Source organism: Ranitomeya variabilis, chromosome 4 (assembly GCF_051348905.1).
Source record: "Ranitomeya variabilis isolate aRanVar5 chromosome 4, aRanVar5.hap1, whole genome shotgun sequence".
Lineage (NCBI taxonomy): Eukaryota > Metazoa > Chordata > Amphibia > Anura > Dendrobatidae > Ranitomeya > Ranitomeya variabilis.
Window position 1 is genome coordinate 318,296,609 of NC_135235.1, and position 15,949 is coordinate 318,312,557.

A 15,949-nucleotide genomic window follows, 5' to 3' on the forward strand; every position below is an offset into this window, starting at 1 on the left:
GTGAAGAAGGAGGCCGACCTTGGAGAAATGGCGGAGCCAGGTGCATGCGTTGCCGCCGAATGCCCGACAGCAACGATGAGCAGCAAGTGCCCGAGCAGCGGCGAGGTGATCCCGGCCTGCCCTTACCCATTAGAGGCGGACCCGCGTCCACCGCCAGTGGAGGAGCCGAGCCTGCCTATCCCAACCACGGAACCATGGAGGGCGGAGCTACATCAGGAGGTGACGCCGGAGGAGCCGCGGTTCGGGCTGCAGCCGATTCCAGTGTCCTTGTCAACGGACCGGAGCGACACCGGTGGAATCACATCAGGCGCAGGTATGGACGGCATCCCTACTCCCCTGGTCGATTCTGCTCTCCCGACCGATCCGGCTCCCCTGACCGATCCCGCTCCAGTGACCGTTCCTCACCCCAGCAATGATCGTTCCTTCTTGGTGGAGCGGGTCATCCTCACCTCTAACGCGATGGGAAAGCTGGTGCCTCCGCTACCAACCAAGATGGGAGAACCCATAGATGTGGGCCCAGACGGAGTGATCCTCCGGTGGGACACCCCCTGGACCGGGCCGGATGGGACCCGGGAGGATGGCCTCACCCTTGCGGTGCTTACCTGGGAACAGTATAAGCAATGTCTAATACAACACTGGAAAGATCGAGACGAGACCGAACCACCGGACACACAACGTAGGAAGTCTACTCCCGGCAAGAAAGACGTGGTAAAGCGGGGAACCGTGCTGGCCTACCACCCGAAGAGGGGATGGGGCTCCATACAGGAATCGGGGCTACCAACTGAAGTCTTTGTTACTAGCTATAACGTGAAGACCCCCTGCTGCAGCCGAAATGGTGAGCCGTTACAAAGGGGGGATCAGGTGACCTACACCCGCCATCGGAGTACACAAGGATGGTGTGCCCGGAACGTTCGACGGTGTGAGCCTGAGAGAGCGCCCCCTGTTGCCCCGATCATGACTGATCCCGATTTGCCAGATCTTATTCCTATCACCACCGTACGCCTCGTAGCGGCTCCTGAACTTGCGAGCAGGATTAGCCTTCAAATTCAGGCACCGGCTGATCTGATGGCACCTGAGAGACCAACTACCAGCTCAGGAGCTGCCTCAACCGGGGGTGGGAGACCACCCCCAGACTTGGAAGAATAAACCTCGGAAACCTGAAACTGTATATAGTTACTGTTCTCTTATTTTGCTGCTAAACCCGTTCAGAGTAAACTCTTAAAGGGATCCCTTTGTTGACCCGGGATCCCTATTGTTTTGCTTTTGTTTGATTTTTCTAAAGTTTTATTTGCACAAGTTTCTAGAACTGCTGAAATCATGAACAGCGCATGATCCGAACTTCTTGTATATAGTTTGCACCTTATTAAAGGCGCTCCCTACTGGTTTTACTTAAAGAAGGACTCTTTGTGAAGATACCACACTGGAACCTTTGCTGAGTATGGACTGGTAGCTTGAGAAGACGTGCTACCTCATAGAGACTTGGTCCCCTCTTAAAGGGGATGTTCATTTGTTACGCTTAAACTGTGATATTGCTTAAGATAGGAAGCAATAATGTCTTGACCAAAGAAAGAGATGATAATGTTTACATGAGAAAGTTATATGTATCTAATTAGTTAATTGTGAAGAAATACTGATGATGTTCTTTGAGAAGAAAAAGGTGGAAGATAGAAGAAGGATGCAGTGGGCCCGTAGGGATAGACGTGGTGTCCAGCATGCATGATAGAAAGATAATGAGAAGGCTTAACGTTCAATAGAAAATGTTCTGATAATGTTGATAGATAGTTAGGATAGAAGGTAAACCCTGAGTCCTCATAGGAGTCATGTAGAGATGGCTCAGTGCTCTTAAACGGAAAGTAAAGTTATGTTCTATACTGTGTATAGTAGTTGAAAAGGCAGTAGGCCCTGGCTGAACGGGGCGGTCCTGTAATTGAAAGGAGAGGCAGAAGGTCTGGTGCCGATAGGACAGGCGGTCCTGCAGATCTAAAGAAGGAGAATGAGAAAGTTAAATTACCTTATAATGTGATTATAGGAAGGTCTTTAGTGGATAAAGAGTGTATGTCCTTAAAGGCGATGTTAAATTATTGTCCAACAATTTTGCACTTAGTAGAATACCCGGTTGGGTAACAGGAGTTATTTATAGCCTGTAATTTATAATGTTAACTATGTTTGTAACGTTCAAGTGTCCTTACCTCCCATAAAGGGAAGCCTGTTCAAGTATACTTATTGTTATTACACTCAACGAAACTGTATGTCTTTTTGCTAACTTGTATTGTTGTTTTCTTCCCAGTCCCGGAGTACTGTGTTTAACCAGGGGGGAGTGCAGCGCCCCAGAGTCCTGGTCGTTGCAGTACTGTGGCTCCGCCACTATGGGGAGCCATGGTGCGTCCGATGGCACTGAAGGAGTTCATCTGATCAGGTATCACAGACACCAATACATTTCACAGCTGGGCCTCCGGGGGGAGCTAAGGGTTCTATTCATTAGGCCACTCCCCACCATAGTGGGTAAACTGGGGGTCAGGCAGGAAGTTAGATCAGAAAGCTGACTGGGTTGGAACCAGGCAACACCTTGTGGCAGAGGGTGTTGTGGGGGAAGATACAGTAGGGTCTCTGTCAGGGGTGGGATCCTGACAGAGGCTTGGCAACAAGAAAGAACGTTACGGGACCGTGCCTGCTCCGGGTAGCGGCAGTCCCCAAGAAAGGATTAGAAGCGAGATAGATTGTGCTGAGTGAGAAACGAGATCAAGCAAAAGGAGAAATACCAGTAGGAGTCGTGCTGTAAGACCGAAGCAACATCCTACTGAGGCGCGTAGCCGGCGGCCGGAACGCCGAGGGAGTAGAATAACATTCAGCTTCAAGCAATACTCCAAACCGCGGCAGGACAGTCAGTCTAAGGCGGGCTGTCTAACACATATCACCTATGCAGTCTTGGGGGGCAACTTGTGGAGAGGGGCGACTCTAGGGTCCCGGAAGAGCTCCGAGCCTACCCGTCAAACGGGTGCCGTCCCAACCAGAACATCAGGGAGGGACGGAGGATTAGCAGAACATCATCTAATCGAGTTGTGAGGGAACATCAGAAACAGACACAACAGTTGTGGGGTACTTTCCGTAAGCACAGCAGGGAAGGACCACAACACATAGCGCTAGTAGGAAGGCACCGATTTCCACCTGTGAAGAGAACTCTGGAGGTGCCATTGGACCGGCCGGACTTGCGCAGCCTGGTGAACCGTGTTCCGGACTGAGGACCCAGAGATCTTCAGTAAAGAGGTAAAGAGACTGCAACCTGGTGTCCTCGTTATTTACTGCACCGCACCACAGCATTCCCACCATCATCCACACCCCATCTACATCCGTCCTATTATTCACTGTGCGCCCCTCGGCAGGGTCACGGATCGGGCCTAGCCACCGCGACAACCCCAGAGCAGAGACTCAGAGGCCCGGTACCGGGTACCCCTCGGCCCTGCGGCAGTGGGGGCGCTACATATGTATAATAGTTTCCATGTGAGATGCATGTCCCTAATGCATCAGCCCACAGGCTGCGCCCCTGGGCAGAGGGGACAAGATATCCCCTGTCTGACCTCCCCCACCTTTGTAATTCCCACAGTAAATATCGGCAGGCTCCGGCCACCTGCAGCTATTGTAATGTATGTCTGGCCTGCCGCTTTTCAATGGGCCTGCCCTCTGTATCTGTGTGATATATTCTGTGTCCTGTGAGTAAAGCGTTGACACACTGGAAATAGGGTGGAGAAGCAGTGATCTTTTATATGCGCCCATGTAACCAAGCAATTCCAGCCAGCATCCTTCATTCAGACTCCAGCCAAAGCAGAGTGGACCTCCTGAAACACGGGGTGGTACTGAAAGAGGTACTCCAGCACGGTAGACCCCGTTACAGTCAGTATATACACACCTTTTATGAAAGGCCACAGAGGCTGGAACACCATTAAGCAAGAGACGCCACTAGCCAAACAACACCATGAAGACCAAAGAGATCTCCAAACAAGTCAGGGACAAAGTTGTTGAGAAGTAAAAGTCAGAGTTGGGTTATAAAAAAAATATCCCAATCTCTGTTGATCCCCGGAGCACCATTAAATCCATTATCATCAGATAGAAAGAACATGATACCACAACCTGTGGTATTCGGTCAGTAGGGACCGACGCTGCTTAAAGGGGTCCTCTGGGGTGATGGTATGGCAGCTAGATGGTACAACTTCCCAAGGGTGAAGTATGTCCCCAGGGCACCCGGTGAGTAAGTGAAGATGGTGAGAAGTGCAGTGAAGAACGAGGATATAGGTTTGCAGTCTTTTTACCTGGTTTACTGAAGCTTCAGGCAACCGGAGTCCAGGGTACCAGATCAAAGGGCAGGCAGAGTCCGGCCGGCTTGGAAGTGAATCCTGAGTCCCCTTCACCAGGTGGAGATGAAAGCCTTCCTCAAAGCGCGGTGGTGTTGTAGTCCCTTACTGCCTATGGCTTCTGATAAGGTCCTCACTGTTCCTCTCTGTCCCCCATAAAGGTTAGGTCACAACCCATATGACAGGTGAAACAGGCCTTTTTATAGGGTCTATATCACGACTCGGGCCCTATAAGTATCACTGTGTCTCCTTGGTGTAAAGGCGGACAGGTAACTTGAAGTTCAGCTGTCCTGCCGGTTTCAGCTATGCCACTTAGAGTTCAGCACGGCCACAGTCTTCCGGCTACCGGAATCTGCACCAGCCAGGGAGGAAGCTAATTCACTGCTCTGCTCCACTGGTATCACTCTCCTGTGCCTTTTCTCTCCTGCACACTTTCCACAAGTTGTTCATTCTTTCTAAATTCTCTTTTCTCCAGGAGCTGTAGGCCATGCCTTCGCTGATCATGGGGTAAGGTTGTGCCATCACGCTGAATATGGGGTCAGGCTGTGCGGTCACTTTGATCATGGGGTCAGGCCGTGGTGTGGTGCAGCGGTGTCCACGCTGCACAGTGACGAGGCAGTGACCAGGAAAGTTCAAAGTAAAATGTAGACTTAATGTCCAAACTTACAAACAAAACACAATGATATCCTCCGGATCACAGCCAGGAAACAAGACAGTCCGTAAAAGCATCCAGTTGCCGAGGGTGACTGCACCACCATAGCACACTGCGGGGTGCCAGGAGTTCGCTCTGTTCGGCTCTGTGTTCCCTCACACAGGTTAAGCTTTTGCAGAGCCGACTGCACTGCTTGCTGCAAACTCCACACTGACACACCCAAACCCTATACTGCAGGGTTTTTAACTGGAATATGTGGCCATAGGCTACCTGTAAGACCCAGCTTGGAGGAAACAGACCGTACCACTACCATACTGTAGTCTGCTTCAAAAATAAAAGCCCTTACTGGGTTTTCCTGAACATTGCCTTGGTCAAACAGCTTGACCAGGTCCACGCTTACTTTTACCTTGCCTTGTGACTCACAGGCGTCCTACTGTGAATACAAGGCACTCCAGCTGGTCTAATAGGACTCCGGCCTCATCCTGGGGAATATATATCGACCCAAGCATATGATCCCCCTCACTGCCTCACAGGGCTTATTAACTTGATAAGTCACATACTTAGTGACAGGAAGTCCAACTGTGTACATTCTAAGTGTCACATGGTCAGTCAGTATATACACACCTTTTATGAAATTCTACAGAGGCTGGAACACCATTAAGCAAGAGACGCCACCAGTCAAGCAACACCATGAAGACCAAAGAGATCTCCAAACAAGTCAGGGACAAAGTGGTTGAGAAGTAAAAGTCAGAGTTGGGTTATAAAAAAAATATCCCAATCTCTGTTGATCCCCGGAGCACCATCAAATCCATTATCATCAGATAGAAAGAACATGATACCACAACAAACCTGCCAAGAGAGGGAAGTCCAGCAAAACTCTTAGCCCGGGCAAGGGCTAATTAATCAGAGAGGTAGCACATTGACCAAGGGTAACCTTGAATGAGCTGCAGACTTCCCAAGCAGAGACTGGAGTATCTGTCCATATGACCACAATAAGTCTTACACTCCATACAGGTGAGCTTTATGGAAAAGTGGGCAGAAAAAAACCTTTACTTATACACAAAAATTGTAAGGCTCGTTTTGGGCTTACAAATAGACATGTGGTAGACTCCCCAAATGTAAGGAGGAAAGTGCTGTGGTCAGCTGAGATAAAAATTTAATTTTTTGGACACGAAGGTAAAGGCTATGTCTGGCGCTAGACCAACACAGCTCCTCATCCCTAGAACACCATTCCCACAGTGAAACATAGCGGTGGCAGAATCATTCTGTTGGGATGTTTTTCAGCAGCAGGGAAAAGGAAAATGGTCTGAGTCGTGAGTTGAGGGAAAGATGGATAGTTCAAAATGCAAGGATATTTTTCAACAAAACCTTTTTCAGTTTGTCAGCGATTTAAGACTGGAATGGAGGTTCACTTTCCAACAAGACAATGAAACAAAGCATATTGCTAAAGCAACACTCGAGTGGTTTAAGGGGAAACATGTAAATGCTTTGGAGTGGCCCAGACTTTAATCCAATTTAGAAACTGTGGTCAGACTTGAAGATTGCTGTTAACCAGATTAAACCATCTAACTTGAGGAAGATGGAGCAGTTTTGCCTTGAAGTGTGGGCAAAAATCCCAGTGGCCAGATGTGGAAAGCTTAAAGGGACTTATCTAAAGTGACTTGAAGCAGTAAATGCAGCAAAAGGAGGCTCTACAAAGTACTGACTTTAGGGGGTGAATAGTTATGCACCCTGAAGTTTTCAGTAATGTTGTCCTACTTGCTGTTTGCTTCACAATAAAAAGAAAACTAAATCTTCACAGTTATAGGCATGATCTTTACATGAACTGATGCAACACCTCAAAAAAGCAGCGAGATTCCAGTTTGTGAGGTAGCAAAACATGAAAAACGCCAAGGGGTTGAATACTTTCACAAGCCACTATTTATTACTGAAGTTAGGACTTGTAGGACAGTGTGGCTTTATGGCATTTTGTCATGATGTGAACTGATTTTCTAACTGAAAAAATGTCCCATGGTAGGAATACTATAGTGCCAGTCTGACTTTATAAGAGGAGGCCATATAGTATTTTCCAAATTAACGGCTTTTGTAGCAGCCCCACATCATGGCAGAAAAGATGTGTGATGACTAATTTTGCTACATGTAACTTTAATGTTGCCAGCAAAAAAAAGTTTCTCCAACTCAAGCTTAACATCAGCATTTTTTCAGTAAATCTTTCAAATTCACCACTGACCTGTAATGACATTTTTGTTGGGTGGTAACTTGTGCATGACGGGAGGGTGGACACAGGTAGAGGGGACTGAGTAAATCAATGACATTCTGTGAGCCTCCGCTTTTTATATACCCAATTTCACAAGTTCCTTGCAGAGAGTGGTAAACAAACTTCTACATTTATCTCGCCTTCCTTTTCTTTCAGCTATGGTCGATTCACTTAAATCCACTTCCAAGGTCATGGAGAAGTTAGCTACTTTCACCTTCTCTCAATGTCACCATTGGACTTTTCAGCTTTTCTGTTCATAATTTGGGTAAGAAATGCAACAAATCCTGATGGCATTTTGGGGGTGAAAATTCTGATTTGACAGACCACGACTGTCCTGGGATAGGGATGTCTGTGTTTTTGGTGTGTGTTTGTGGAGGAATTAGTTATGGCTTTTAAAGAGTAAGTAAACTTTGAACATGATTTTTCAGATTTGGGATTTTGAAGACGATAGATCTCCTTGTACATCTAAAGATATTTTTTTACAGCTGCATCACCTCTTAAAATTATTTTAAATTGTAAATAATTTTTATCATTATTATCTATAAGAACAATACACTCCAAGTACATGTGGACCCAAGACTTATTAATATTTTGAATGTAAGGATCATATAAAAAACCACGAAGAATAAACCTCTTCTCTCTTTTGAAAACTGCTTTCAGCTAAATGTTTCCTGCAGCCCTATTTAACACTACATTTAAAGGGAACCTGTCACCCCCAAAATCGAAGGTGAGCTAAGCCCATCAGCATCAGGGGCTTAGCTACAGCATTCTGGAATGCTGTAGATAAGCCCCGATGTATCCTAAAAGATGAGAAAAAAAGGTTAGATTATACTCACCCAGGGGCGGTCCCGGTACGATGGACGTCGCGGTCCGGGGCCTTCCATCTTCTTACGATGACGTCCTCTTCTTGTATTCACGCTGCGGCTCCGGCGCAGGCGTACTTTGTCTGTCCTGTTGAGGGCAGAGCAAAGTACTGCAGTGCACAGGCACTGGGCCTCTCTGACTTTTCCCGGCGCCTGCGCACTGCAGTACTTTGCTCTGCCCTCAACAGGACAAACAAAGTACGCCTGCGCCGGAGCCGCAGCGTGAAGACAAGAAGAGGACGTCATCATAAGAAGATGGGAGGCCCCGGACGGACCGCGATGCCTATTGCACCGGACTGCAGCGAAACCTCCCCTGCATGAGTATAATCTAACCTCTATTCTCATCTTTCAGGTTACATCGGGGGCTTATCTACAGCATTACAGAATGCTGTAGATAAGCCCCTGATGCTGGTGGGCTTAGCTCATCTTCGATTTTGGGGGTGACAGGTTCCCTTTAATGCAGTGACATCTTTCTGAGTACAGATTATGTAGTAGAAGTTACTTGCAGTCCTATGCAACACCCCACATAATCATTTAACCATCCTGGTTCTAGCGGGACAGTCTTGATTTCAGGGGACAGTCTTGTACCGACAGGTCGGAGCTGTGACCTGACTTCCACTCACTCTCATACCTCCCAACCGTCCCGATTTCAGCGTGACAGTCCCGCTTTGGCACCGGGGTCCCGCTGTCCCGCTTCGGGCATTTAAAATCCCGAATTTGCGGCCGCCGGTGAAGCCCCGCCCACTTCCGGGACGTAGAGAGAGCCCGATTAGATTAGGACTCCCACACTCCGGGCGGGGTCAGGAGTGACGTAAGCGGCCGGCATGATCTATTGTCTGGTCATGCTGCTGCATCACTCCTGATCGTTTCCGGAGGTCTTGGTGGCGGGCAGCCCGTGCAGTAAGCAAAGTGCGGTGGAAGATTCTGGAGGCGGCGGAGAGGTGAGTAATGGGGAGGGGGGTCGGCAGCATACTTATTACCGCATCATTATTGCTTTGCGGTAAGCATTGCTGCCGTATTTAGCGTTTTGGGGTGGCAATAGCCACAGGACCTGTGATGAGGTCACAGGAGGGGAGGAGTCAGCGGTCACATGATCGGCAGACCGGGACCTCCGTGGATTACAGGACTTGGCTGTGCTGGTTTCTGCCACCTTGCCACACACATGGTCCTGCAGGAGTTAAGTAATGCCTTTGTATGGGGTCAGGAGGTGTGCGGTGTGGATGTAGCAGAGCCGTGTGTGTACGAGGTGTGCGGAGTGGAGCCGTGTGTGTACGAGGTGTGCGGAGCGGAGCCATCTGTGTGCGAGGTGTGCGGAGTGGAGCCGAGTGTGTGCGAGGTGTACGGAGCGGAGCCGTGTGTGTACGAGGTGTGCGGAGCGGAGCCGTGTGTGTGCGAGGTGTGCGGAGCGGAGCCGTGTGTGTGCGAGGTGTGCGGAGCGGAGCCGAGTGTGTAGGAGGTGTGCGGAGCGGAGCCGAGTGTGTAGGAGGTGTACGGAGCGGAGCCGAGTGTGTAGGAGGTGTGCGGAGCGGAGCCGAGTGTGTACGAGGTGTGCGGAGCGGAGCCGAGTGTGTACGAGGTGTGCGGAGCGGAGCCGAGTGTGTACGAGGTGTGCGGAGCGGAGCCGAGTGTGTACGAGGTGTGCGGAGCGGAGCCGAGTGTGTACGAGGTGTGCGGAGCGGAGCCGAGTGTGTACGAGGTGTGCGGAGCGGAGCCGTGTGTGTGCGAGGTGTGCGGAGCGGAGCCGTGTGTGTACGAGGTGTAAGGAGCGGAGCCGCGTGTGTGCGAGGTGTGCGGAGCGGAGCCGCGTGTGTGCGCGAGGTGTGCGGAGCGGAGCCGCGTGTGTGCGCGAGGTGTGCGGAGCGGAGCCGTGTGTGTGAGCGAGGTGTGCGGAGCGGAGCCGTGTGTGTGCACGAGGTGTGCGGAGCGGAGCCGTGTGTGTGCGCGAGGTGTGCGGAGCGGAGCCGTGTGTGTGCGCGAGGTGTCTGGAGCGGAGCAGTGTGTGTACGAGGTGTCTGGAGCAGAGCCACGTGTGTACGAGGTGTATGGAGCGGAGCACGTGTGTACGGAGCGGAGCCGTGTGCAAAGTGTACGGAGCGCAGCCGCGTGTGTAAGAGTAGCTATGTGTGGCCATTATATGGTACGAAGTATCATGTGCGGCCATTATACAGTATGGAGCATCATGTGCAGCCAATATACAGTATGGAGCATCATGTGCGGTCATTATACAGTATGGAGCATCATGTGCGGTCATTATACGGTATGGAGCATCATGTGCGGTCATTATACAGTATGGAGCATCATGTGCGGTCATTATACGGTATGGGGCATCATGTGCGGTCATTATACGGTATGGAGCATCATGTGCGGTCATTATACAGTATGGAGCATCATGTGCGGTCATTATACAGTATGCAGCATCATGTGTGGCTATTATACAGTATGGAGCATCATGTGCAGCCAGTATACAGTATGGAGCATCATGTGCGGTCATTATACAGTATGGAGCATCATGTGCGGTCATTATACAGTATGGAGCATCATGTGCGGTCATTATACAGTATGGAGCACTGTGTGGCCATATTTTTTTGTTTATAATTATTATATATGAAACAGTGTGATCGGCAGTGCTAAATGGGTGTGGTTGGGACGTGGATATGGGTGTGGCTAATTATGAATGGGTGTGGTCAGAGGCGTGGCCTAAAATTTGCCGCGACGCGCGTTGCGCGCCGCAAACTTTGTCCCTCTTTCCCATCTTCAGAAGTTGGGAGGTATGCACTCTCTGTCATGGGGATACTGCGACAGAGTGGGGTCAGACAATCGCAACGTCTGCTGACACATACACCAGCTTTACTAGCAGTTCTGGCTTTTTTTGCTCTGGTGCTGCAAGGGTTAAACAGCGCAGTTGGACTCCTGGCGTTCTCTGTCTTGGTTTGGATCAGCTGTTCTGAGTTAATTACTTCCAGAAGGTACAGTGTCTGATTTGGTAAGATTTATTTTTCAAATTATGGTGGAAAATAAGTATTTGGTCATAAACAAAAGTTCATCTCAATATTTTGTTATATATCATTTGCTGGCAATGACAGGTCAAAAGTTTTCTGTAAGTCTTCACAAGGTTGGCACACACTGTTGGTGGGTTGTTGGCCCATTCCTCCATGCAGATCTCCTCTATAGCAGTGTTGTTTTGGGCCTGTCACTGGGCAGCACAGACTTTCAACTCCCGCCAAAGGTTTTTCTTTGTGGTTGAGATCTGAAGACTGGCTAGGCCACTCCAGGACCTTCATATGCTTCTTATGAAGCCACTTCTTCGTTGGCCTGGTGGTGTGCTTGGGATCATTATCATGCTGAAAGACCCATCCACATTTCATCTTCAATGCCCTTGCTGATGTAAGGAGGTTTGCACTCAAAATCTCACGATACATGGCCCCATTCATTCTTTCATGTACAGGGATCAGTCATCCTGGTCCCTTTGCAGAGAAACAGCCCCAAAGGATGATGTTGCCACCCCCATGCTTCACAGTAGGTATGGTGTTCTTTGGATGCAACTCAGCATTCTGTCTCCTCCAAGTATGACAAGTTTTGTTTCTATGAAACAGTTCTACTTTAGTTTCATCAGACGATATGATATTCTCCCAGTACTCTTCTGGATAATCCAAATGCTCTCTAGCAAACTTCAGACGGGCCTGGACATGTACTGGCTTAAGTAAGGGAAAATGTCTGGCACTGCAGGCTCTGAGTCCCTGGCGGCGTATTGTGTTACTGATGTGTAAGAGTCATGTCGGTCTGGTAGTCGGGGGCAGGTATATCTCGCCCAGGTATTTGTCCTATGTGAATTAGGCCGCTCAGTATCTTCAGGATACCGAGGGGTTAATAAGTGCAGGAATAAAGGCTGACCAGCTGGAGGATTCAGGTGTCAGCCTGGGGCACACAGAATGCCTGTCTGTGTGAGACAAACGTGAGTGAGAGCTGTGCTCATGATCTGTGTAATGTTAGCTGGGAGGGAGAAGCCCCCCCAGTTGTTAGATAGCAACGTATTTGTTTAGTTAGCGCCGGACAGGCTAGGATTTATTTTTATGTTTTGTTTTCTGTATTTGCTTTCACTTTAATAAACCTGACCCGAGGTCAGTCAACTTGGAAACCTGCTGTCGCCTCAGAGTTCAATGCACAAACCACGTGACCTTTGACCCCAGCAAAGGCGATCCCGGAGTGTTTTGTCACATTGTGGTGGAGAACGCGGGCATCGCGTGGCACAGGCGACAGTATGGAAGACGTGGTGAAAGCCCTAGTACAGTCCACTGCCGTACAGAGGCAGGCCACTGCCGCACAGCATGAAGCTAATCGCTTGATGGCCGCACAGCTGAAGGAGTTAATGGACATGACGGTTGCAGACCGCCAGCTTCTCCAACAGGTGGCGCAGCGCCTGGTGAGCATGCCTGAGGTAGACCCGGAAGCAGAGTCCAGAAGGATCCATGTGAGTCGGTACTGGCAAAAGTTGACTGCAGAAGATGACGTCGAAGCATACCTGACAACGTCTGAGCGGACGGCGCTGAGGGAGAAGTGGCCGAAGGCACGATGGGCCGATTTGATTGCTCCGATTCTCTCCGGCGAGGCCCAAAAAGCTTACCATGACTTGGACCCGGAAGTCGCTCAGGACTTTGAGAAGCTGAAAGTTGAGATCCTGGCCCGGCTAGGTGTGACGACGGCTGTCCGTGCGCAGAGGGTACACCAGTGGACATACCAGCCAGATAAACCGCCGCGGTCTCAGATGTTCGACCTGATCTACTTGACAAAGAAATGGCTGCAACCCGAGGTACTGACAACCCCAGAAATAATCCAGCGGGTTGTCCTGGACAAGTATCTGAGAGTGCTACCTCCAGCGCTGAAAAGGTGGGTAAGCCAAGGAAATCCCACGACAGCGGATCAACTTGTGGAGTTGGTCGAGCGTTATTCCGTGGCAGAAGGACTTCCCGACGAAACCGCTAGCACCCGGTCTGTGCCTTCTCCTCGTGGAACCGGTAAGACTGTTCCAGCGACTACGGGTGAAGGAAAATCGCCAAAAACTGTGGGGGAGGAACCCGGGACTGCTCGCACTCCGAGACCGAGAGTATGGGACGGTGGTCTCAGTAGGGGGCCTGTTACGTGTTTCCGTTGCCGTGAGAAGGGCCATGTTTCTGCGAACTGTCCTGTTACCACTGAACCCATGCAGTGGGATGTTATAGACTCTAAGAAATGCATGTCTTTGGTTACACGGCTGGTGAATGTGAATGCGGGCCAAAATGATATAGCAAAACACCTGTGTGAATTATCTGTTGATGGGAAAAGTGTTGTGGCGTTACTAGACTCTGGAAGTGTGGTGACTCTGGTGAAAGCTAGTCTGGTGGCACTTCCGTCTGGTTCGTCTGATAAATTCTCTGTAACGTGTGTGCATGGTGACACCTGCTCATACCTAACAGAAGTCATACCGATTTCCACTCCCTATGGGTCTGTGCAACACAAAGTGGGACTCGTTCCCGCATTGTTACATGATATAATCCTGGGTAGGGATTTCCCCCATTTCTGGCAGTTATGGGAGAATCAGTTGCTCCTTCACGGTAGCTGTGAACCTTCCCCCATGCCATCTGGAGGTCCCGAGTTCCTAGACGAGACCCCACAGGAAGATGTTGCTGGGGAGGTTATTGAATCTAACCTTCAGTTCCCCTTCTCATTTATGGCGGGGGAAACTGAGGAAACTGAGGAAACTCAGCGAGAGGCGGAGGCAGACAGCCATCCAGCACCCTGCCTACCAGATTTGGGAGTCCAGTTGGATGACTTCCACAGCGAACAAATGAAAGATCCTACCCTGACTCAGGCTAGGAAAAATGTAAAAGTGATAGATAGCGTACCCGTAGAACCTGACACTAGGCTAGCGTACCCGTACATGGTTCTTGAGAATGATTTACTCTACCAGGTAGAAAAAAAAGGGGAAGACACTGTGCAACAGTTAGTGGTACCCAAACCTTATCGGCGGAAGGTACTGGACCTGGCCCACGGACATATAATGGGGGGACATCTGGGGGTACAAAAAACCACAGAAAGGATATTGCATTGTTTTGTGTGGCCTGGAATACACAATGATGTGCGTAACTATTGTGAGTCCTGTCCAGAGTGCCAAATCTCGGCACCTAAACCTCGGTTCTGTAGCCCTTTGGTACCCCTCCCTATCATTGGGGTCCCATTTGAGAGAATTGGGATGGATTTGGTTGGGCCCCTTCCCCGGTCCGCACGTGGGCATCAACATATCCTCGTCATCATGGACTATGCCACTCGTTACCCAGAAGCCATCCCTTTGCGTAACACTGCTACCAAAACGATCGCCAAAGAGTTGGTACAAGTGTTTAGTCGGGTGGGAATTCCAAAACAGATACTCACCGACCAGGGGACTCCCTTTATGTCAAGGATGATGAAGGAGCTCTGCAGGCTCTTAGGGTACCGTCACACAGTACCATTTTAATCGCTACGACGGCACGATCCGTGACGTCGCAGCGATCGTATGATTATCGCTCCAGCGTCGTAGACTGCGGTCACACTTTGCAATCACGGCGCTGGAGCGATGCCGAAGTCCCCGGGTAACCAGGGTAAACATCGGGTAACTAAGCGCAGGGCCGCGCTTAGTAACCCGATGTTTACCCTGGTTACCAGCGTAAACGTAAAAAAAACAAACAGTACATACTTACATTCCGGTGTCTGTCCTCCGGCGTCTCAGCTTCTCTGCACTGTGTAAGCGCCATAGCCGGAAAGCAGAGCGGTGACGTCAGACGTCACCGCTGTGCTCGCTTTCCGGCTGGCCGGCGCTCACACTGCAGAGAAGCTGAGACGCCGGAGGACAGACACCGGAATGTAAGTATGTACTGTTTGTTTTTTTTACGTTTACGCTGGTAACCAGGGTAAACATCGGGTTACTAAGCGCGGCCCTGCGCTTAGTTACCCGATGTTTACCCTGGTTACAAGCGAACACATCGCTGGATCGCTGTCACACACAACGATCCAGCGATGTCAGCGGGTGATCAAGCGACGAAAGAAAGTTCCAAACGATCTGCTACGACGTACGATTCTCAGCAGGATCCCTGATCGCTGCTGCGTGTCAGACACTGCGATATCGTAACGATATCGCTAGAACGTCACGAATCGTACCGTCGTAGCGATCAAAATGGTACTGTGTGACAGTACCCTTACAAATAGACCAGTTGCGTACGTCTGTCTATCACCCTCAAACAGATGGCCTGGTTGAGCGGTTCAATAAAACCTTAAAACAGATGCTCCGGAAGGCGATAGACAAAGATGGGAAGAACTGGGATTACTTGTTACCCTATTTGCTGTTTGCCATTAGGGAAGTTCCCCAGTCTTCCACAGGATTCTCGCCTTTCGAGCTATTATACGCCCGTCGTCCCCGTGGACTGTTGGACGTCGCAAAAGAAACCTGGGAAGGTCAAGTCACTCCCTTTAAAACGGTGATAGACCATGTAACGCAAATGCAGGACCGTATTGCCGTTGTCATGCCCATTGTTAGGGACCATATGCTACAGGCCCAGGGAGCCCAGAGGCAAAGTTATGATAGAGGCGCCAAGGTCCGTACATTTGCACCCGGGGATAGGGTGTTGATCCTAATCCCTACGGTGGATAGTAAATTTCTGGCGAAATGGCAGGGCCCCTTTGAGGTCATGGAACGAGTTGGAGAAGTGAACTATAAAGTGCACCAGCCTGGTAAGAGAAAACCAGAACAGATTTATCATGTAAATCTGATAAAACCCTGGAAAGACCGCGCTGCCCTAACAGCGGATCTGCCCCGTCCGGTTTG